At 39.9% G+C, this 15,978-nt stretch overlaps 1 pseudogene; it reads right to left on the bottom strand.

The window, feature by feature from the left end:
- Positions 1 to 977: 977 nt before the first annotated feature.
- Positions 978 to 13,094, bottom strand: LOC113177617 (uncharacterized; annotated as a pseudogene).
- Positions 13,095 to 15,978: the final 2,884 nt, after the last annotated feature.

Below are 15,978 nucleotides of genomic sequence, written 5' to 3'. Positions count from 1 at the left end.
TGGCTGGGACCCATGGTGGAGGTGACTGGGGGCAATGCGGCAGGAGTCAGGACAGGATCCTGATGGTTAGGGAGCCTATACAGAGCCCTCAGGTCTCAGGGCCTGGAACCTTTTCCCTAAGCCTCACAGATACCCCACCAGCCTGCCCACTGTGATCGCTGGGCCTGTACATAACACTAGCCTGCCCTCAGGTCTCAGGGCTTGGAACATCCTCCCTGAGCCTCACAGACACCACACCACACCACACAAGCCTGTCCACTGTGAGTGCTGGGCCTGCACATGATCCCAGTCTGCCCTCAGGTCTCAGGGCTTGGAACCTCCTCCCTGAGACTCACAGGCACCCTATCAGCCTGCCCACTGTGAGCACTGGGCCTGCACATGACACCAGCCTGCTCTCCTCATGGAGATCAAGGACTGCCTGAGAAAAAGGTACAGGACAGCAGCTGAGCTGGGCTGAGTGCCTCTCAGGCAGTGCCCAGGGAAGGAGACTCAGGTGGGTCCTCCAAAGTCAGTAAGGTCCAATGTGGATAACAGTATGGGCACTGTTTCTTTGAGGCTTCAATTTCCCTGGTCCCTTCTCCAGAGCCCAAAGCTGGATGCAAGTCCAAGGCCTTTTCATTCACTGTCTGATCTCCTGACCCTGGCATGAGGGTGGTGAGGATGGGACTAGGAATGCTTCAGGGGGCTTTCTGATGAACTTAGATCTGCCTGCCTTCCAGAGCAGTCTTATTAACTTTCAGGAAATGATGGAGAGCAGTGGGACCCGGAGTTTAGGGACAGTGGAAATGTGAGACTCCCCCTGGCTGGATGAGGTGGCACAGGCCTTCCTGTAATCCCAGCTGCTGAGGAGGCCAAGGAAGGAGAATTGCAAGTTCAAAGCCAGCCACAGTAACTCAGCAAGGCCCTGAGCAGCCTCTATGGCATTCCTGCTTCTTTGTTTTGAGATGGGATCTTGCTATGCCACCTGCTTGCCTCCTTCCAACTGCAGTGACTCTGTACATAATGATAAAGACCTCTGACAGGCAGTATTTTCTGGCATATAGTCAAATATTTTAAAATAATCTCCAATACTATATTCAACACTTTCATTGGAAAATTAACATACAAATTACAGATACTGATAATTTTCCTTCATTACAAAGTTTATACATAAAAAGTCAGAAGGTGTGTTAAAAGCTTTTACAAGTTAAAGAAATGTATGAAGGTTTATTTTATTCATAAAGTGTTCATGAAAGTAACCTGCCTGATAAGACAATCTCAATTTGTTACTTTTCCATATGATTGTTCCTATTTTCCATAAGCTGACTTGGGAATCAAAGGTGACAGTACAGGTTTCTCTCATGTGGGAATTTTTGCAATATAAAAAGAGAGGTAACTTCTCTTAGAAACTTTATAAAGTGAATTAACTACAGTGGGTTTGCAATGAAATGCTAATAGCTCATGCACTGGTCCAACAGAGTATTTCTTGCTCATGTGAAATAAGAATGGAGCATTCTGGGATACAAGTAGAAAGACCTCTGCTCTCTCCAATAAATTACATTTCTCTTAAGTCCCAGTGACTCTATCTCTGGCTCTCAATGCCAGCCACCTGGTATTCATGCTCACATGAGGCCCAGGATGCATGAGAACTCAGGGAGCAGAACCTGATGGAAGTTCTGAGCTAGGCTGGGCTGGGCTGTGGGGAATGACTGCCACAGGTACACATTCTGCTGTGCAACTCAGCTCCAGGGCCCACACAGGAGAGGCGCCCCCTGGAGGCTGAGCACCCCAGAGAGAACTGGATTCTGGGGACCACAGAGCCTGCTGCAGGGACTTCTCTCTCTGGCGTCCCTGGCATCTGCTGACACGTGCCTTTTCACTAACTCTGTCCCCACACTTGCTCACTGTGGGAGGATTCCCCTGTGTGCATTTTCTGATGCCATGTGGAAGAGCTCTCCATGTACATCATATTCGTGCCGTCTTCCCCAGTTGTGTTCTCTGATGGACAGTGAAGGATGACTTACGGTAGAAAGTTTTCCTGCATTCTTGACATTCATACTGCTTCTCATTCTGGTGAGTCATCTGATGCCTGCTGAGGTATGACTTCTGGTGAAAGGCTTTTTCACACTCGCCACACTCATAGGGCTTCTCGCCTATGTGGGTTCTCTGATGCAGTAGAAAGCCTTCCTGCAGTCCTCACAGACATAGGGCTTGTGGCCTGTGTGAGCCCTCTGATGGACGGTGAGGGAAGACTTATGCAGGAATGTCTTCCTGCACTCTTCACAGGTGTACGGCTTGCTGCCCGAGTGAGTTTTCTGATGCACAGTTAGGGATGACTTGTGAAGGAAAGCCTTCCTGCAGTGCTCACACTCATAAGGCTTCTCATCTGTGTGAGTTCCCTGGTGCGTGCTGAAGTGGGACTTTTGATAGAAGGTTTTCCCGCACACATCACACTCATAGGGCTTCTCACCTGTGTGCGTTCTCTGGTGCACGGTGAGGTTAGACTTGCGGTTGAAAGTCTTCCTGCATTCCTTACAGGCATAAGGCTTGTCACCCGTGTGAATTCTCTGGTGCACAGTGAGGTGTTACTTAGAGTAGAAAGTCTTCCTGCAGGCTTCACATGCATAGGGCTTCTCAACCGTGTGAGTCCTCTGATGCACAGTGAGATCTGACTTACAGTAGAAGCTTTTCCTGCACTTCTTACACTCATAGGGCTTCTCACCTGTGTAAGTTCTCTGATGAATCGTGAGGGACGACTTATGGTAGAACGTCTTCCAGCATTCCTTACACCCATAGGGTTTTTCGCCTGTGTGTGTGTGCCCTGGTGCCTGCTGAGGTGGGACTTCCGGGAAAAGGATTTCCCACACATATTGCACTCATAGGGCTTCTCCCCAATGGGAGTTCCCTGATGCCTGCTGAGGTGTGACTTCTGGGGAAAGTGCTTTCCATATTCGTAACCTTCAAAGGGTCTTACTCTTCTGTGAGTCCTCTGGTGCCCAGTAGGTTGTGTCTTCTGACAAAAGTTCTCACATTCATTGAATGTATGGGGCTTTCCCTCTGATTCTGATTGTGACCTGTGGAGTTTCATAAGGTATGGCTTCTTAACCAATAGCTTCTTGCCACCACTACATTCATCACATTTCAGTCTTCTCTGTATTTTCTTATGTGCATTGACTTTAGAGTTTTTACAGAAAGTTTCCCCACACATATTACATTCTGAAGTTTTCTCTCTTACCTGAGTCATCTCTTGGGCAGTAAGTGCCACCTTATCCAGGGTTTTCCCACCTCCACTGAGTGTGCTGGAGGCCTCTCCCACATGAAGCCTCTTCAGTGTCCACAATGCTTTCACTGTGAAGGATTTCCTCTGTCCACAGTGATGGAACTGCTGCTGCCTACTTTGAACCTTTAGTAGACTTCTTTGATCAGGATGCCTGGGGGGCTTCTCAGGAATGTTAAGACCACTAGGCTCCTCTCCATCCTGCACCTCCTCAGGCTTGCTAGGGAGAAGCTCCTTCTGCCACACATTAAGCCCCTCTGGCCCACTCTTTGGAGCCGGACTTGAAACCTGCTTTGAGCTCAAGTTAAACCTTGTTCCTAATGTGAACCTCTCCTCAGTTGAGGTGCTGCTGTTGGGGAGTACAATTTGCCAGAAATGCCTCTCTTGCTTTTCCTGGCTGGTCTCATTCAGGCCATTCACTTTCTGGACATCTAAAATGATACAAAAAAGAACAATATCCATGAAAAACACATGAGCATTTGCTATGAAATTCAAACACAAAGAAGTGCCTTCTTATCCTAATGACGTGAAACTGCAAAATAACTGTGTTGATTTATGAGTGTTTTGGCCCTAATGAATGTAAAAATTATAATTAATAATTTTAGTATCTATCATGTTACTTTGTTGCTTGAGGTTACTTTATTCTTCTGAAATGTAGGAAGATATTTGGTTAAAACACTCACCGAGTGCCTAGCTGAAGGTTTCACTGGTTTCATCTGTTATTTGTTCTGTTCTTTTTCTCTAGTTCTTTCTTACAACATTTGTAGATATAATCCCACCCTGCTGTGCTTCTCTTTCAGGTTTGTAGTGGCCAAGTTTTCTTGGATTAGCTACTTACATCATGCAGGCATGGCTGATCTGTCTCTCACCTGAGCAGGAATATAGTTTAGGAAAGAACTGCTATCTGTGTGTTTTAGTTTTTACTTTTCCCTAAGGAAATGTAGTAGAAACCTTTGGGGTTTTAAGAATTCAAGTTACCCTTCCCACACTAAAGACAGCTTCCACTTAATTCCTAATCTAATGTATCTATGCTTCTCAGGAAGCTCCAATCCATCTTCTTGCTGGAATATAAAGGATTTGGCTCAGTAAACCAAGCTGAACCTGCCATCTTTGAAATGTATGTTGTTTGTATCAGTTGTTGCTACTGCCTTTCTGGCTCAACACTAATGGCATCCTCTCTCAGTCCCAGGCACATGTACTCTGGCTGGCAGCTCACTGCTTCTGTAGGCTTTTGTGTTTGGAGGTTCATCCGTCTTCTACTTTCACAGAAAAGAGTCTCCTGTACAAATCTATTGTCTTTGAATGATTTCTACAGCATGAAGGGTAAAGGCTAAGCAAAATTCCATTTCCCAACAGACACTGAAGGCTTTCAACATGAAGTTCCTGATTCCCTTGGCCTGCAGACCCAAGGTCTCTCGGTTGTCCTCCCAGTCCAGGACTATCAATTCGCATACTTTTATGCTGGGTGTTCCTCACCTCATGAGTCCTGACGTGGTGCACAAGGTTCCAGCCTTGGACCTCTCTTCTGATTTTCTTATCCATTCCTTAGGTGACAACCTGAATAACTATGATGTAAATACTAGCATTAGGCTATTGATTTCCAAATCTGTATCTCCATTATACTCATGACCAGTCTCAAAATCTAGATTTTACATCTACCTATGTTTTATATACCAAACTTGGAAAACATCATCTCAAAATGAGCCCAAGGGATGACAATTTCCTTAAAACTTTCTTCTCTTTATGTTTCTAAAATCATAACAACATGTTTTTCTTTCTCTCATCCTAATAAAATATTCTTTGTGGCTCTTACTGCCAAATATTATATACATGTGTTATATTTTTTTCCTCAACAAAATGTAAAGAGAAGATGCATTTGTTTCATTAATGTTGATATCCCCAGAGTTTAAAAAAACACTGCCTATAAAGTGATCAAGTAGCAAGTGCTAAAGAAATAATGTGAATAAAATGCCTGAAATAGCAGGCTATGAAACTGGAGGAAAGAAAAGTAACCAATCAAAAAATGTCAAGATCCATATGGGGATTGGGGGTTTGGGAAAATTTAATGAAGTATACATTATGAGAACATAAACATGGGTGTACATGAGAGAGCACTCCTTGGAGACTGTACAAAGGAAGGGGCTGAAGCACAAGACCTTCTTCCTCAGGATTGGGACCTGAAGAAACACAGATGAAAACAGCTCAACGTGGCTGGTGTCTGTGGGGCTCTCCTTCTGGTCTCCCTGTGCAGGGTGCACTGACTGACCTGGGAGGCACTGGTGTGAGGCTTCGCTTACCGTCCACGGCCTAGCACCTTGCTCCAGCTTGAAGATCACCTCAGGTTTTGCAACACAGTGCCCTGTTAACAGAAAACAGTGAAAGATTTGTGTCAGGCTGCTTGTCAGGTGCACTTAGGGATGATACAGCCTTTCGGGAGCTGTGCAATGATGAGACTGATCTAAACACTTTGTGAGAGCATCTCACTCACATTATTATGGTCTGGAACAATGCACTGGGGCAGAATTAAACAGCTGGAGAAAGAATTCAAGGAATGATTTTTAAGAAAACTGAGGAGACAGAAGAATACAGATGGACAATACAAAGAAGTTAGAAAAACACGTTATGATATGTAGAAGAAATTGGACAAAGACATAGATGAAATAAAAAAGAACCATCAGAAATCAGGGGAGATAAAAAAACTCAATAAAATTAGAAAGAAGAAAGGGAAAAACATAAGCAAACAAGTCAGCTAAAAGCCTAAACAGCATAACTGATCAGAAAGAAGATCAGTTTCTGATCTTGAAGACAGGTGTTTTAAAATAATCATGTCGGATCTTAAAAAGAAAAAGTTAAGAAAAACGAAGAATGCCTTTAAGACTTTTGGTCATGATATAAAGAAAGCAAAAATTTGCATTATAGGTATTCCAGACAGAGAATAGACAGACATTTAAAAAAATATATGCAATGAAACAACTTGTCAAACTTTTTAATCTGGGAAACATATGGGCATTCAGTCCAGGAAGCTCCTTTATGAATTTTAGCAAAAATGGTCCTTTGAGTCATGTTATAGTAAAACTGTCAAAACTATAAGACAAAGGGAACTGTGAAAACTGCAAGAGAAAAACATCAAGTTACCTACAAAATAAATAAATAAATAAATAAATAAATAAATAAATAAATAGAGACCCCCCCATTAGAGAAGCAGTAGATTCTCAACAGAAACCTCACAGGATAACATTGAAAGTTCTGGGGGGGAAAATGCTAGCCAAGACTATGTACCCAGAAAAGCTATCCTTCAGAAATAAAGAAGAAAGACTTTCCAAGACAAGCAAAAGTTGAGGGAATTCTTCACCATCAGATGTACGAAAGTGCTTAAGGGAGGAGGAGTCCTATACTAGAAGTGAAAGGATGTAACTACCATCAAGACACACAGAGTACAGAGCAGACAAAGAAAAAGAATAAATCCCTATCAATACAGGAAATCACCAAATGAGAATTAACCAGAGAGGAAGAAATGAAATGGATATTCAAAACAGCCAGGAAAGAAAATAACAATGACAGGAGTAAGTCTGTACATATCAGTAATAACCCTGAATGTGTAAAAAGAAGAAATTTCCCAAGAGATGACTGAAGGGATAAAAAGAAAACTAGATGCAATGATATGCTGCCTAAAAGAAAACCACTTCACGAGGGCAGAGCACAGGGACTGAAAGTGAAGGGGTGGAGAAGGATATGCTCTGCAAATAGGAACCACCTGGAGGAAGATACACCTATACTTGCATCACACAAAACATATTAAATCAAATCTGCATTATAGAATGCACTGCACAGTGATAAAGGAATCAGCAACTGTAAGGACACATACACCCCATGTTGGAGCAATCATTTATAATGCACACATTACTAGATCTAAAAGGAGAAGCAGATGCTAATACAGTATACATGGGGACTTCAACAGTCAGGTCGTCTGGGTAATCAAGGAGCAAAGAAATACTGGTGTTAAACCAGGCCACAGACAAACTGAACCTACAGACACTTCCAGAGCATCTCACTCAATGGCTGAAAGATATACATTTTTCTCATAAGCATATTGAATGTTCTCTAGGGTAGATCAAATGTTAGGAGACAAAATAAGTCTCTACAAATTAAAAAAAAAAATTAAAATCATGCTATGTGTCCTTCTCTGACTATGATGGAAAAAAACAGATGTTGACAATAAAATACACATTAGAAATTTTACCAATATGTGGAACTAAATATTCTTTGAATGACTGATTGGTAAGAAAGAAATTAAAATGCAAATTTTAGAATTTATTGAGATAAATGAATTTGAAAAACACAGTAGCCAAAACCTATGGGTACAAAATCAGTACTATGGAGCAAAAATGCCACTAAAGGGGAAGTTTACAATAAGTACCTACATCCATACAAAACAAAACAAAAATTTCAAATAAACAACCTAGTATTGCAATGCAAGGAATCAGAAAAGGAAAAACAAACCAAATTCAAATTAAGTAGGAAGAAAAGTGTGAGCTAAAATAAAAAAAAATTGAGACTGAAAACAAAACAAACAAAAAAAAGAATATAAAGGACCAATAAAACAAAGTTTTTCTTTTCTTTTTTAAGATAAATGAAACTGACAAATTTTTAGCTAAGCTAACCAAGGAAGAAAGAAGATTCAAATAAATTACAATAGACATGACAAAGAACACATTTAAAGTGAAATCACAGAAACACAAAGGACTATTAGCAACTATACACCAATTGAAAACCTGGAAAATATGGATAAATTGCTGGACATACAACCTACCAAAATTGAACCACGAAGACATACAAAATATGAACAGACTAATAATTCACAATGAGACTAAATCCCGAATGAAAAAGCTCCCGACAAAGTAAAGCCCAGGAAGGACTGGAGAGCTTCACTGGTAAACTGTGTCAACTTTTAAAGAAGAACTAACATGAATTCTAAAGTTATTTCCAAGTCTTGAAAGGGAGGGGAACCCTACAAACTCAATAAATTAGAACAGCATTACCCTTGATATCAAAAGACACAACCACAAAAATAAACAAACAACAACAAAAAAACAAAACTAAAGACCAATAATCCAAGGAGATGAACATGAATGCAATTCTCAACAAAATGTTAACAAATAAAATTAAAGAGGACACAAGATCATACACCGTGATCATAAGTGACTTATCCCAAGGATGCAACACTGGCTCAATATATGCAAATCCATAAATGTAATTCATCATATCAACAGAATGGAGAATTAAAACTATATTCACAAGCAACAATAAGTGTTGGCAAGGATGTGAGGGAAAACGTACACTCATACGTTGCTGGTGGCACTGCAAATTGGTGTAACCACTCTGGAAAGCAGTAAGGAGGTTCCTTAAAAAACTGGGAATGGAACCACCATTTGGCCAAGCTATCTATACCACTCCTGGGTCTATATCCAAAGGACTTAAAATGAGCATACTATAGTGATGCAGCCACGTAACATTTATAGCAGCTCAATTCACATTAGCTAAACTATGGAAGCAACTTAGATGCCCTTCAATAGTTGAATGGATAAAGAAACTGTGGTATACATACACAACAGAACATTCTCAGCATTAAAAGAGAATAAAATTATGGCATTTGCAAGTAAATGGATAGAGTTGGAGAATATCATGCTAATCGAAGTAAGCCAACCCCCAAAACCCAAAGACTGAATGTTCTCTCTGATAAGGGGATGCTCATCCATAATGGGGCAGGGCATGGGTGGGCATGGAAAGAATGGAGGAACTTTGGGCAAAGGGGAGGGAGGGGCATTGAGGAGACTTGGGGGTAGCAAAAAAACCCCCACAAAACAATATGCATATCTCAACAGACACAAAAAGGAAGATCATAAAATTCAACATCCTTTTATTAATACAACTCTCAAAAACTTAGAAGGAATATACCTTAGTGCCATAGGGGCTAAATATGACAAACCCACGGCCTACATCTTTTTATTTCTTTAATGGACACAATACCTTTATTTTATTTATTCATTATTTATTTATTCATTGTATTTTTTTTTTTGAGAGAGAGAGAGAGAGAGAGAGAGAGAGAGAGAGAGAGAGAGAGAATTTTTTAACATTTATTTTTTAGTTTTTGGCGGACACAACATCTTTGTTTGTATGTGGTGCTGAGGATCAAACCCAGGCCGCACACATGCCAGGCAAGTGTGCTACCGCTTGAGCCACATCCCCAGCCCCAATTCATTATTTATTTTTGTCTGGTCCTGAGAGTCAAACTCAGTGCCTCACACATTAGGCAAGTGCTCTGCCACTGAGCTACAACTCCAGCCCCAGCCTACATCTTAATGAATGGGCAAAACCTAAAATTGTTTCCTCTAAAATATGTAGTAAGAAAAGGGTCTACTTTTACCACAATTATTTAACATAGTACTGGAAATAAGACAAGTGAACAAAATAAAGGGCATGCAGATCAGAAAGGAGGTCAAACTGTCCTTATATACAAATGACATGATTTTGTATTTACAGGAAAACCTAAAGATTCCAACAAAAAAACTGTTAGAATAAATAAATGAATTCAGTATGATTTCAGGGAACAAAAATCAACATAAAAATCTGTAGTTTTTAAAATACAATAATGAAATTGCTGAGATTAAAAAACAAGAAAACAATCCCATTCATAATAGCTATTGAAAAATAAAACATTTAGAATAAATTTTACCAAGCAATTGATGAATCTCTATGTGAAAATTATGAAATACTGAAAGAAATTAAAGACAAACACGTGCGCATGTGCGCGCACATGCGCAGAGAAGGACAAACCACTGTTATAAATTGGGAGGGCATTTACTGGAAAAGAAGAGTTCTAAACTTTATATGGATGCACAAAAGATCCTGAATAGTAAAAGCAATTATGAACAAAATGAACAAATCTGGAATTAGAATAAAAGCTGTCTTCAAAACACACCACAAAGTGACAATAACAAATACATCAGGATACTGGCATAAGAAAAGACAAATAGGCCAATGGAACATGAGACAAACCAATAGTAAATCTATATATTTACAGTCAACTGATTTCCATGAGGGGCAGCATAAGCATATATTGAGAAAGGAAGCTTTCTTCAGTAAATGCTCGGAAAACTGGACATCCACGTGACGATGGAAGATATTAAACCCCACCTCTCACCACATAAAGAAATCAACACAAAATATATTAAAAACTTCAATATTAAGACTTGAAATTATGAAACTGCAAAGGGAAAACAGAGGATTTCACTTCAGGACATTGATCAAAGCAAAGGTTTTTTTTTGTTTTTTTTTGTTTTTTTTTTAGATAGAGGAGAGAGAGAGAAAGAGAGAGAGAGACAGAAAGAGAGAAAGAGAGAGAGAGAGAGAGAGAGAGAGAGAGAGAGAGAGAGAGAGAGAATTTTTAATATTTATTTTTTAGTTCTCGGAGGACACAACATCTTTGTTTGTATGTGGTGCTGAGGATCGAACCAGGCCGCACGCATGCCAGGCGAGGGCGCTACCGCTTGAGCCACATCCCTAGCCCCAAGTTTTTGTTTTTTGATATGGGATCTTGTTATGTTTGCACAGGCTGGTCTCAATAACTCCTGGGCTGGACTGACTCTTCCACTTTATCCTCCTGAATGCTGGGACTAAGGCATGCACCAGCAAGCCCTATGCAAAAAAATTTTTTGACATGATCCCCAAAGCACAAAAATAGCAAAAACGGTTAAATTAGATTATATCAAAGTAGGCTGAGTGCAGTGGTGCATGCCTGTAATCCCAGCAGCTCAGGAGGTTGAGGCAGAAGGATTCCGAGTTTAAAGCCAGCCTCTGCAACAGCAAAGTGCTAAGCAACTCAGTGAGATCCTGTCTCTAAATAAAATACAAAATAGGGCTGGGGATATGGCTCAGTGGTCAATTGTCCCTAAATTCAATCCCCAGCACCAAAACAACAACAACAACAACAAAAGATTATGTCAAACTAAAAGGCTTCTGACAAAAAAAACAATTAGCAGAGTGTATAGTCAATGCATCTAATGCAGAAAATATTTACCATTTACCCCCAAAACATTAATTTCTGGAATATATGAGGAACTCAACAGCAGAGAAATAAACCAATTAAAAACTGAACAGATGACCAGAATAGGCATTCTCAAAAGAGGACACAAACAATCCACAAGTATATGACTAAACTTCCAGGTCTCTAATCAGAACCCGGAGGAGGCATTAATGCTCTGCAGCCTGCAGCCTGCAACCTGCAGCCTGCAGTCTGCAGTCAGAGTGGCTATTATCAAAATGATACAATATAACACAGGCCTGTAGGATACAGAGGAAGAAGTGCTCTCCCATGCTGTGGGTGGGAATGAGAAAGAGGAGAGAAGCTATGAAAACCAGTAGGAAGTTTCCTCAAAAAATTAGAAATAGAACTACCACATGATACAGTCAGTTGCCCATAGCCAAAGGAGAGGAACCCAGTGCTTTGAAGAGAAAACTATTGTGGGAAGCCATTCTGGCAGGTGATTTGAGTTACCTCCCTGGCTGGATGAGAGGTGCTTAGACACAGCTGTGTCAGAGCCTTCCCCACCCTGTCCCAGGGGCGAGGGCTTGCCCGTGTGGAGGGTGTGCCTGACCACTGATCCGAAGACCAATCACTGACCCTTACCTTGGACCCCTCGACCTTCACTGGATGGAATTTTCCCTTGAATTATTTGTTCCCCAATAAAAGCTCACTCCCTGGCATGTTTCCTCTCTCTCGCTGGCCTCTCATGTTAACCTCACCACCACATTAGGTGGCTGGAGGCAGGAGCTAGGAGGAGCTGTCTCTGGGCTGGGCAAATAAGGAAATGAGAATTATGTCTCTTTAATTTTAAAACTCACTAGTTAATTTTTATTCTTCGAACCTCTATTATGAAGCTAGCGTGCTGGTCGCGTGGCTGAAACTATGCTTAGCACATTTACTGCAGTACTATTCACAAAAGCCATGATGAGGATCAACTTCGGTATGCATGGACAGATAAAAGGATAAAGAAAACTCGGTACACATATACATTTAGAAAACAAAATTCCATCATTTGTAGTAACATGAATGTAACTAAAGAACATTATGTTAACTAAAATTAGTCAGGAGGAGAAAAACAAATCCTGAATATTCTCACATGTGTGGAGAGAACTGTGTTTACCAGAGCATGGGAAGGGTACAGGGGAAAAAAGGTGGGTTAGTATGTTCAGGGGTGCTTTAGGATAGGAGGAATAACTTCTAATATTCTGTAGCATAGAAGAACAACTATGGTTGACAACAATTAACTGAACATTTCAAAATAGATAGTAAAGGGCTGGAATTGTGGCTCAGTAGTAGAGTGTTTGCCTATCACGCTTAAGGCACTGGGTTCAAAACTCAGCACCACATAAAAATAAATAAAACAAAGGTATTGTATCTATCTATAACTAAAAGTAAAAATAAAAAAAAGATAGTAAAAAGAATTTTAAATGATCCCAATATAAAGAAGTGATATATATGTGAGTGATGAACTTGCCAATTACCCTGATCTGATCATTACACACTATATACCTGTATTGAAATGTCACACTCTACCCCATAAACATGTGCAATTACTATGTCAGTTAAAAACACATAATAGTAATATTAAAACTTAAAAATGATTCCTATATTTGCTGACAAAGAAAATGCTTCTAGTAAGATTACCAGGGCATTTCATTCACCCAAGGACACCAGGCTTCTGTAGGTCTCCAGCATCACATCCCTGTAGAGGATCCTCTGAGCATCATCCAGGTCCTGCCACTCCTCCCAGGTGAAGTCCACGGACACGTCCTCGAAGGACACCATCCCCTGTAATGGTACATGTCTCTTTAGCCCAAGCCTTCCACCCTGGGTCAGAAAAGAAATATGGAGCTCACTCTTGTGTGTGAACAAGTATCTTAGGTAAGATGCAACTTATGTTGTGTGTGGTGGTGCACACCTGTAATCCTAGCAATTTGGGAGGCTGAGGCAGGTGAACTGCCAAGTTCAAAGCTAGCCTCTGCAAATTAGACCCTGTCTTGTAATTAAAAAAAATACTATTAAAGAATTCTTACAGATTCATAACTATTCTTTTTTTCCTAGCAAGAACAGGATGAATACGATTCTACTCCTGAAAAGAGCTGAATCCAGTCTGAAGACATAAACACATACTAGGGATAATGTGTTAGTTGAACTGAGCCACAAGTTCGGCATAGAACAGGGCGATAAAGAAATAGAAAATGACAAAACCAGATTGTTACCAGGTTGAACTTCACTGTTATATCTTCTATCTGAATTCTCATGAATATGAAGCAACAGAAGTCAAGATGTGAAAGCCACAAAACATGCAGGTTAATGGAACTACAAACAGCAACATACACAGGTGAATATTCCTGTGTGAGTTGACCAATGAAATGTGTTCAGACAACTCACAACAGGGTGCTTTTGCATTTCAACCCCTAGCACCATTCCAACGCCTTAAATTTCATGTGCCCACTGTTGGCAAATCACTTACAAATTAAAGTACATAGACATATTTCCCTCCCAAATTCAAAACATATACTAGTGTCCTAATAAAAGTGAGCATCACCCACTTCTTACACAGCATGTAAATAATGAGGGGTCAGTAAAAAGTTGTACATTACCTGAAAAGGTGTGTGGTGAAAGGAGAATGCAGAAGGACTCAAGGGAGAGCTGGGCAGTGCGGATTCGGGGACACAAAAACAGAATCAGGAGTAGAATTTGGTGCTTATTTGTTATGCCTAGAGTGGAAATGGGAGTCTACTTCCAAGTTGTCTGGGCAACAGCTAGAAAGGAGCTGAGTGTAAACTAAAATTGAGGGAAGGGATAATGACTAAGATGGGATGAAATGTCAGTACAATGTTCAAGTCTCTGCATCGACATGTGGGGAAGGCCAACTGGTAAGTGAATACTGGCTCTAGAGCTCAGAGGAGAGGTTTAAAGTGAGGATAAAGATTCAGGAAACAGTGACTACAGGGCAGCTAAAGCCTCTGGAATGGGTGGAATGGCTCAGAAAGAACTGGGAGACAAAAGTTGTGTTTTTTAAGATGTAGTCGTGTTTGTCATGGTGTCTCAGCCTGCTGGAGACTGGGTTGGGAGGGCATAAGTAGGACCTATCTCACACTATTTTTCCATAACAGGTTTTAAATCAACCTATCTATACCTGAGAACATGATGCTTCCATTAATATAATGTTAAACTAGGTTACTGGCTTAGGGAGAATGGATGTCCTTACGATGTAGAATTTTACTGTCCATGAATATGGTAGTCTTTTCATTTGCTCAGTTCTGTTTTGCATCCTTTTACTTTTTTCCCTTTCATATACTCATATACTTTTCTTCTTAAATGTATTGCTAGGTTTTTGGTTTTTTTTTGCTTTGGTGTTTCTGTTATTGTATTAATGTTCTCTTGAACATGAGGATATTTTTTTCTAATGATGATTTAATAAACAAATTGCAAAAAAGAAGGTGGCTTCAAAATCCATCTTCTAGACTGAAAGCTCTTGAGACTTAGGTTTTATCTCCTCTATTATTGAAAGATGTCCAAGGAGGATTTTTGGTGGAAATATGATAGAAGTTAAAAATGATAGATCTCAAAACACAAAGGGAATTCCCCCAAAAAACCACTGGTTGGAATGAGAAATGTTATTTCTCACCCAAGTACAAAGTGGTACAAGTTTTCTGAGACACAATTTGGCAAAATGATTCAAGATTTCTAAAATTCAAATTCCTTTTAATCAGGAAATTATATATTTAGGTGTTTTTCTGTGTAGTATGATTCCACCTTATACTATATCCAAATCTATAAATTTCTATCTATATTTATATATAGCACATAAAATACCAAAATGTTAACAGTGGTAGGTTGAATAAAGTTCAATTATTTACATTTTCATTTCATTTTTAAATATGGAACATATTTTTCTTGTGTGATTTTCAAAAATGGCAGACTTATTATAAAAGATTCAGATTCAGAGGCCAGGATAGAGTACGTGGCTAGGATCCTGGGTTCGATCCCCAGCGCAAGTGAACAAACAAATGAATAAATAAAAGATTTATGCCAGAATTCCTACTGAATGTTTCAAAATTTTGCTTACGATTTCCAACAAGCTACATAGTTACCTGATCCCATCTCCCCAAACCAAGCTATCTGATTATCTGATCCCAGTTCCTATTCTTTTGTTGTTGTTATTATCTTGTTGAATGTTAATTTATTGAATGTTCTTACTGCAATAGTTTTGAGGATACTCTTTTTTGTTTTTAGGTATAAATTACAAGGGTATCATCATAATCTTTCTCATTTTTGAGTTTCTCTTTTCATTTAAATTAATCAGTACTTTTCCTACAGTGGAAAATAGTCATAGTGAAGCAGCAACTTCACCCTTTCTTGCTTCCCTGGTCATGCTGCCTTTTAGGCCTGGAGATTTACATTAATCATGTTAAAAAGAATGTCCTGAGTTCTGTTATTGAGGGTCTTATTTTTTGGATACCTTCTGCATATCTATGTGGATCATAGGATTTTTTTCTACAGAATGATGAATACAATAAAATACATTAATTGATTTCTTAATATTGACCTTTTCTTAATTCCCAGAACACATATTTATAAATCTTCAGCTTTCATGGCATGTTTTACTCCCTTCCTTGCTGTTCATGTTCCC

Source organism: Urocitellus parryii, unplaced genomic scaffold (assembly GCF_045843805.1).
Source record: "Urocitellus parryii isolate mUroPar1 unplaced genomic scaffold, mUroPar1.hap1 Scaffold_1019, whole genome shotgun sequence".
NCBI lineage: Eukaryota > Metazoa > Chordata > Mammalia > Rodentia > Sciuridae > Urocitellus > Urocitellus parryii.
This window is presented reverse-complemented; position numbering and strand designations above follow the sequence as displayed.